Raw genomic sequence first — 8,591 nt, forward strand, 5'->3', positions numbered from 1 at the left:
CCGCCTAGTCGGAGAGTTTGGCCTACAGCCAGGGCTCCCCCAGAGGTGATGTTGTCCTTGACAACGAGGCGAGCCATCCTCCTTATGATGATGGCAGAGTGGAACTCTCAATAAAAGCACCAATGTCGGTGTCAAAACCGGCAGATCTCGGGTAGGGGGTCCCGAACTATGCGTCTAAGGCGGATGGTAACAGGAGGCAGGGGACACGATGTTTACCCAGGTTCGGGCCCTCTTGATGGAGGTAATACCCTACGTCCTGCTTGATTGTTCTTGATGATATGAGTATTACAAGAGTTGATCTACCACGAGATCAGAGAGGCTAAACCCTAGAAGCTAGCCTATGGTATGACTGTCTGCCGTCCTACGGACTAAAACCCTCCGGTTTATATAGACACCGGAGGGGGCTGGGGTTACACAAGGTCGGTTACAAAGGAGGAGATATACATATCCGTATTGCCTAGCTTGCCTTCCACGCCAAGTAGAGTCCCATCCGGACACGAGACGGAGTCTTCAATCTTGTATCTTCATAGTCCAATAGTCTGGCCAAAGGATATAGTCCAGCTGTCCGGAGACCCCCTAATCCAGGACTCCCTCAGAACCCTTAACGGAACTATTCTCTCTGGAAGATGTTTCTTAAAATCACAATGTAATATAACATAGCTAGCCAGATACAACTTATCTATTCAAGAAACTATGACCCCTACGCCTGGTTTCCACGCATACCCCAGTCTATTTTGCCGCTCAGGTATTCAAAAACACTCTGCACATTTGGGTCCAGAGGTCGAAGCGAAAAGGTCGGCCATGACAATAGTTTTACAATACGGCTAGGGACAAATATGTCAAGGAAAGTACATGGTCACTTGGACTCAAAAATTTCCTCCTCTATACCGTCTAACAGGCTGTCTTGCTTACAATCCTGTTGGGAATATTTGGCGGCTACTTCTACCTGGTCATATACCAAATTAAGGGGAATTTCCTTCCCATCTGACCCTAGAGGTCCGACCCGGGCCATATGATTTGGATCAAGCTTGGTATACCGTGTTTTTACCATGGCCTAGGCCCCTCACGCACCTTCCCGGCAGGCTGATATCTTCCATAATCGAATATGCCACCGTGCCCCTTTGAATAGCTCCACGAGCTCCGCCATACCTCCTGGAGGAGAGGCGGATGGCCATAAAGCCTTGGCAACACTCCGCATTGCTTGCTAAACTCGCTCATGCACCCGGGACAGCTCTTGTAGTAGGTCGCCTTGAGATCCGGACATTTCCTCTTCGAGACGGCCAGTCAGCATACCTGCAGACATAAATCTGTCAGTTCCTGCCCTTGCCGAATTATAGGGAGGCAAGTTTGAAAAGCATACTGAATATGCCGCCTTGTAGCCTCCTATTCTCCTTGACGGCGTCAGCTAGCTAGGCTCGAACATCTTTTAGTTCTTCGCCCAGTTAGGTATGGGAATCCTGCAGCTTGTTCTTTTCCTCCCTGACCCGCGTCAACACACGTTCGCCTGCCGCATGTTGCCTTTTGGCCTCTTGTTCACCAGCCTGGGCGACCTTTAGCTTCTGTCTCAGTTGCTCTAATGATTCTATCAGCAGAAACACAATAGTATTAATATAAATGGTATATGATTATACTTTTTCTGATGGGCAAAAGCATTACCAGGTGGTAGCCACAGTTAGCTGAGTCTGACACTTTTCCAACTCTTAAGACGGCAGGCTATTATTCTCCATAAGTGCCTACTTATACAATGATCCTTAAATCAGTTGTATCAACTGCTTTAAGTCTCGGGGGCTACTGGTATATGATTATCAAATCTACACTTACCCGCATATCTTTTAAATGCTGGTCCGTGGCTCTGGCAAGTCCATCCCGAGCAGCTCGGGTGTACGCATTGGCCGAGCTGAAGGCATCGAATGCCTCCTTCAAAAAGCCAGAGTCACGGAGAGCGGCCCTCCGACGACGATGATTCATGGCGCTCTCTACTTCAGACTTCGTGACGGACATATCGTTCGAATCCTCTGTGGAAGGACAGTCCGGCGCCGCTCCCGTGTAAGCCCCCGTCCTTAGGGCAGGGTCTAGAACCTGACTAGTGGAGGCACGACCGGCAGGATCCCCAGACATAGTCCGGTGGACGCTTTTCCTGATAAAATGCGGCAGATGACGTCACTATTTGATGTGGCGACCAGGAGACATATTTTAAAAAGAAAGCCTTACCTCTTTGATGAAGGTTCTACTGTATTATCATTTGCCTTTCTCTTCAAAGATGTGCTCAGCACGGGCACCGCTCTCCTCGGAGATGCTTCTGGTGCGCGTTGTGGCGTCGAGCGCCTCCCCTTTGGAGCACGAAATAGTGCGGTGGGTGAGGAATAATAAGGAAACTCATTCAAAGAAGGTGTCTCTTAAATTACTTACATGCGAAGTAGGGAGGAGGCCGGGATAATCAGCCATGATGGGCACTTCTGTACCATCATAGCTCTCCTAGTAGAATACTCTATTCTCAAGCTCCACAAATATGTCCAGATCTTCTTCAAATCCGGGGTCAAGGTCCCGGTTGTGATCCTCCGGCTGGGGGCGGGGCTATGGATCCCCTCGGTAGCCTTCCGCCATTCCTGTTGCGAGTGGATAGGTTACTATCCATTAAAAAGGATTCATGGAGAGGATTGAGTAAAATGGTGGGATTGGAACTCACCCAGCTAGGAGGATTATACATGGAAAATCCATCTCGACGTTGGAGACGAGTGAACTCCTCCTTCTCCCCTTTGTACAGTTTGGCCAATATTTTGGCCAAAGCGGCAGGGGTTTTCGGACCCTTCCGACCGCAGCGTGAGGTGTCATCTTCCCCATTATAGTGCCACATGGGAAGCCCTGTGTATTGGAGTGGTTGGACCCCCCGCGCTATAGAAATCACCATTACTTCAATTATTGATAATCCGGACTAGGCGAGCGTATTAATCTTGCCCATCAACTGACTGACTTCCGCGCTATCCTCCTCCTCAAGGCTCCAAGGGCGCCAGCTGTGGTGTTTCTTCAACAGAGTGCTTGAAAATTTGTGGCGTTTCTCCTTGGCATGGATGGCAAGTTTGGCATTCGGATATGAAGATTCCTTTCTCTCTAACTGACTTTGTATAACCCTAGTCCCTTGCGGTGTCTATATAAACCGGAGGGTTTAGTCCATAGAGGCAAAACAATCATAATCATATAGGCTAGACTTCTAGGGTTTTAGCCATTACGATCTCGTGGTAGATAAACTCTAGTAATACTCATATTCATCAAGATCAATCAAGCAGGAAGTAGGGTATTACCTCCATAGAGATGGCCCGAACCTGGGTAAACATCATGTCCCCTATCTCCTGTTACCATCAACCCTAGACGCACAGTTCGGGACCCCCTACCCGAGATCCACCGGTTTTGACACCGATAGTCTCCTTCATGAACCTTGTAGGCTTTTGAACATCGAACAATGCAACTACCCTCATTCTGGTCCTAAGGGATATCTCGCCTATTAAGGTAGGCCAGGAAGGCTTCAGTCCATGGGGCGATTACCGCCATGATTACATGGGCGGACGGTGTTGGTACTATGCCCGAGCCCCCGATGATGTCCGAATCGTGTTCGGCATCCGGAGGTGTAATCGGCGCCGGACCAGTAAGAGACTTTTGATCTATGCTTTTATTAGAATCATGCCATGCCTTTATTAGCTATGATATGTTCCTGTAGCATGTTGTTTGCTAGCTCTAAACAGTGCTTCTTGATGTTGTTTTGGACATGGGCCGGACTGATGGGCTATGAAGATACAAGACTGAAGATTCTCACCCGTGTCCGGATGGGACTCTCCTTAGCATGGATGGAAAGTTTGGCGTTCGGATATGAAGATTCCTTTCTCTGTAACTGATCTTTGTATAACCCTAGTACCCTCCGGTTTCTATAAACCGTAGGGTTTAGTCCGTAGAGGCAGAAAAAATCATAATCATATAGGATAGACTTCTAGGGTTTTAGCCATTACGATCTCGTGGTAGATCAACTCTTGTAATACTCATATTCATCAAGATCAATCAAGCAGGAAGTAGGGTATTACCTCCATAGAGAGGGCCCGAACCTGGGTAAATGATACGTCTCCGTCGTAGCTATAATTTCTGATTGTTCCATGCCAATATTATACAACTTTCATATACTTTTGGCAACTTTTTATAATATTTTTGGGACTAACATATTGGCCTAGTGCCAGTTCCTGTTTGTTGCATGTTTTTTGTTTCGCAGTAAATCCATATCAAATGGAGTCCAAACGGGATAAAAACTGACGGAGATTTTTTTGGAATATATGTGATTTTTGGGAAGGAAACGCGAGACGATGCCCGAGGGGGCCACGAGGCAGGGGGCGCGCCCCTGACCCTCGTGGCCACCCCGTAAGGCGGTTGATGCCTGTCGGTGTCAAAACCGGCAGATCTCGGGTAGGGGTCCCGAACTGTGCGTCTAGGCCGGATGGTAACAGGAGGCAGGGAACACTTTGTTTTACCCAGGTTCGGGCCCTCTTGATGGAGGTAATACCCTACTCCTGCTTGATTAATATTGATGATATGGGTAGTACAAGAGTAGAACAAACGAGATCAAGGAGGCTAAACCCTAGAAGCTAGCCTATGGTATGATTGTTGTGTATGGAGTTGATTATCTATCGACTAGCCTGGCCTCGGTTTATATAATGCACCGGAGGCCTAGGATAACAAGAGTCCTAGCCGAATACGCCGGTGAGGAGAAGTCCTTGTCTTGATCGCCAAGTCTTGTGGAATCTTCCTTGTATGCGGTAGCCGTCCGAACTGGCCCATGAGTATACGGCCACGGGGGTCCTCGGCCCAATCTAATAGATCGGGAGATGACGTGGTGAGTACCCCCTAGTCCAGGACACCGTCAGTAGCCCCCTGAACCGGTCTTCAAGTTAGGGAAGCTCCTCAATTCTTCCGAACTGTTCTTCATCTTCGGTTGCCGGTCTTGAAAACTGGTTCAACAAATCTTCTTTATCTTCGATCTTGAGGATCGCCCAAATGCATTCGACGAGTTTACACGTTGGGTATCCGAGGAGCCCCTTTAAGTTTCCGGCCTTTATCGATGCCTTGTTTATTTTTATGCCACACCTCGGGTTTGAAGTTGTTCCCGGGAGGCAGGGTCCTCTTGCGTCCGAGCTCCAACGCCGGACTGCATTCGAGGTATCTTTTGCAGCCGAGCACCAACGCCGGACCGCTTCCCAGCTCTAGCGCCGGAATGTATCCGAGCTCCAACGCCGGACTGTATATCCGAGCTCCAACGCCGAAATACATCCGAGCTCCAACGCCGGACTATGTCTAGGCTCCAATGCCGGACTATATCCGAGGTGTCATATCACCTTGGTTCAAAAAATTTGAAGGAGTCTAGCCGAGCTTAATGCCAGAAATGCCCTCTATGTAGCCAGCCACTAGCGCCTGAGCTTTATGCCGGACTGCTTCCGAGGCAGTGTACCACCCCGACTATGGGCCGATTTTTTGTTAATATTTTTTATTGGTGCAATTTATTCTCTGCCGAGATATATAGCCAGTAGCCCTCAAGGTGTGTATCGGTCTAAAACCCGAGATGCACATGAAGGATGACATAAGACCGCTGATCCCAGTAGCCACTGAGACTCAGGTTGATGTGCAAAATCGGCCTGAGGATCAAGTCCTAGCTCGGCAGAATACTTCGGGACACAAAAGCGGCGTGCTCAGTCCTCAAGACTCAGGTTGGGTGCGGTCGACCAACCTGAGGATCAAAATCTCCTCGGAAACTATATTGCACATAAAATTTTCTGCATTGGACAAGCAATGCAGTAGCCCCCGAGACACTGGTCGGGTGGCAACACCAGATCAGGGGATCGATATGCACCTTTAATATTTGTAAATAATAAGCCCGAAGCCCAGTAGCCCCCGAGCCTTAATGCGGGCACGGGTGGCCGAATTAAGGATCAATATCCATAGTAAAATCACAAATTATGTGTAATGACTCTATGTATCCAAGTACTTTACATCATTAATGCTCGGATCCGCATTGTACAAAACTTTGTTGACCGACCATCGGCTTCCACCTCCTCGGCCAGTAGCCGAGGAGTGTTTGTCCTACTTTATAAAGCCTTTATGAGGGCAAAGATTTACAACAAACAAGGCAATCTGGCCATATGGTTTCATAAACAAAGGTATGCAGAGAGTTATATTACTGTTTAACAGAAGAAATGTCTTCCAAAGAAAATAGTCCCGCTATCGGTTCCTTTCTTTGGGTTGTCATGCTAAGCATGATCATTAAACCTCAGCTCTAATTTAAGAGCAAAATATCGAGGATTTAGTTTGGGAGGCCAGTTAATAGCCCCCGGTAGTGTTCGGCGACAGTCGGGGTCAAGCCATAAACACTTCGGCCAATGTTATGAACGGCCTATTATTTAACATAGTCATCAGATCGCTGACCAGTTTACGCTTATTGTGACAGTCAGTTTTCGGCTTTCTCCACTGAGGTGCTTAACCATGTGAGCTGGAAGCACAATCGCAGTGGTTCTCCCTTTGCCCGCCTAGCCGAACAAAACGGAACGTAGGAAGCAAGTGCAGGAGCCGGGCAACCCAACTATTGACCGAAGACACAATTCGAAACCGATGCATATATAGCAATATCTGAGAATGTTTTTGCCGAATCCCTAAAGGTGTCCGGCGTTGCACTGCAAGACTAATGCTGGAAAAGCACAAATAGTTTAAAAGTGCCAAAAAGCTTGGAAAACCAAGAAACGTCAGTAAAAACATGACGTCCGAACAATATCAAGTGTTCGGTGCCAATCCGAAAGTTGGTCTTAGAAAAAAGAAGTGCTTCTGTCGTGCTTTAACATGATACATCCTATCTCAAGACTTCGAGCGGGTCAGCCTACGGCTTCAACCTCCTATCCCGAGGGCGGAGTACTTCTCATCAGGCCAGTTTAGCAAACTAAACTCTAGCGGCTTTGAGAGAGAAATTAGGCTCCCCGACTAGTGACCGCACACTCGTGTCGAAAAAAGGAGTGATAAATAATAATAAAACTCTGTAACAACTAAGAAGAAGAACACTTATTATAAAATGGCTCAAATAAACTTAAGAGCCCCCAAGTGACTTGGGTAGAAGAATGATTGCATGTACCAAAGTACTTATATCATATCTATGTTCAACCGAACTTTAAACGCATCTTAACCGACCGTCAGCTTCTCCCTCTTCGGTCAAGGACCGAAAAGTGTTATCTACTCCATCGGTCGAGAATATCGACGGTGTTTCCAATAACCAGGCAATCAAGCCATAAGGCTGTAACAGACAAAGCGCGCTCAGGGAACTTATGCTATATTACCGTGAAGTGTAAGAAGCATCTTCGAAGAAAATAGTACCCCCACCGATACCTTTCTTTGGTGCTCATTGTTATTATGAGACTTGTGCAATAGATTTTTTGTACTCATGAGTTCCGTTGTGTGCCAACCATCATTGAATAACTATAAGAGCGCTAGCTTTCGGCTTCACCTAGTCTGAGGTCCGGCTCGCGTGACCCGATCGTGACAATCGCAGAGGTGCTCCCTTTACTCCCTAGCCGAACAATCGGGAACATAGGGGTAAACACAGGAGCGAGGCAACCCAGCTTGCAAATCGCTTAAGTCAATGTGGTGCATATTGTGGCGTAATACATGAACAAGGAACGAAGCCGTACAAGTATAATCATATGCAACAGGAAAAGCTTCATAAAAGAAGCCCCCAAGTAAACGGGGTATTTGAATTTATGCGTCACAAACAAAGTTTGGACAAGGAAATTTTTTAGAAGCAACTTTTTTCCAAAAAAGTATAATGCTTGGTCGAACTGAACGCAAGTTAGAAATTAAAGCTTTGAGCATGAAAGCGACTTAGCTGGTTAATGTGTTCGGTATTGATGACATGGTCCGAGCTTGATGCGGGGCAAGGTTCCATCCCTCAAGCTGGTCCCGAGGTGGCGGAGCGGAGAGCTTGACACGCCGAAGTGGTGACATAGCACGATCAATGCAGACCGGCAGAGTGACGCCGAAGTCCCCGGATCATTTTCCTATGCACAAAAAATAGTGCAAACCGGAGATAATAGTAATAATGATAATTAAAAAAATCGTTGCATAATAAATAATTTATGCAAAGTGAGTAATAAAAGAAATATGGCCTGGCGCCGAAGTCAAGTCAATGCAGGGCGTCGGCGTGATGTGGTAAAGGCGTGGCAAAGCCTGAATTCGCAGGTCGGTCCGAGCTCCGAGTGCAGCGTTCGCCGGACTATGTACGGAAACTGACCGAACCACCATGCGACTGTCGTTAATGCAGCCACCATTTGATAGACCTGTGTACATATGACGGACAAACCAGAGTTATAATTCCTTGGGAAAAATGAACCCAAACAAGCAAAAAATACTGGGATTAATAGCACCTGGTTTATTTGTTGTAGCAATCCGAAGGAAGGTGATTCCTAAAATTAGGACCCGCTCCGCACACCCATTGCCTGATGGGCGATAAAACGATGGCATGGCAATGCTGGTAAAGGTTGACTCGCCGAGGCAAAGCCCTCGGCCCAGCTAACGTGACGGAG

The sequence above is a fragment of the Triticum urartu genome, chromosome 5 (assembly GCF_003073215.2).
Source record: "Triticum urartu cultivar G1812 chromosome 5, Tu2.1, whole genome shotgun sequence".
Lineage (NCBI taxonomy): Eukaryota > Viridiplantae > Streptophyta > Magnoliopsida > Poales > Poaceae > Triticum > Triticum urartu.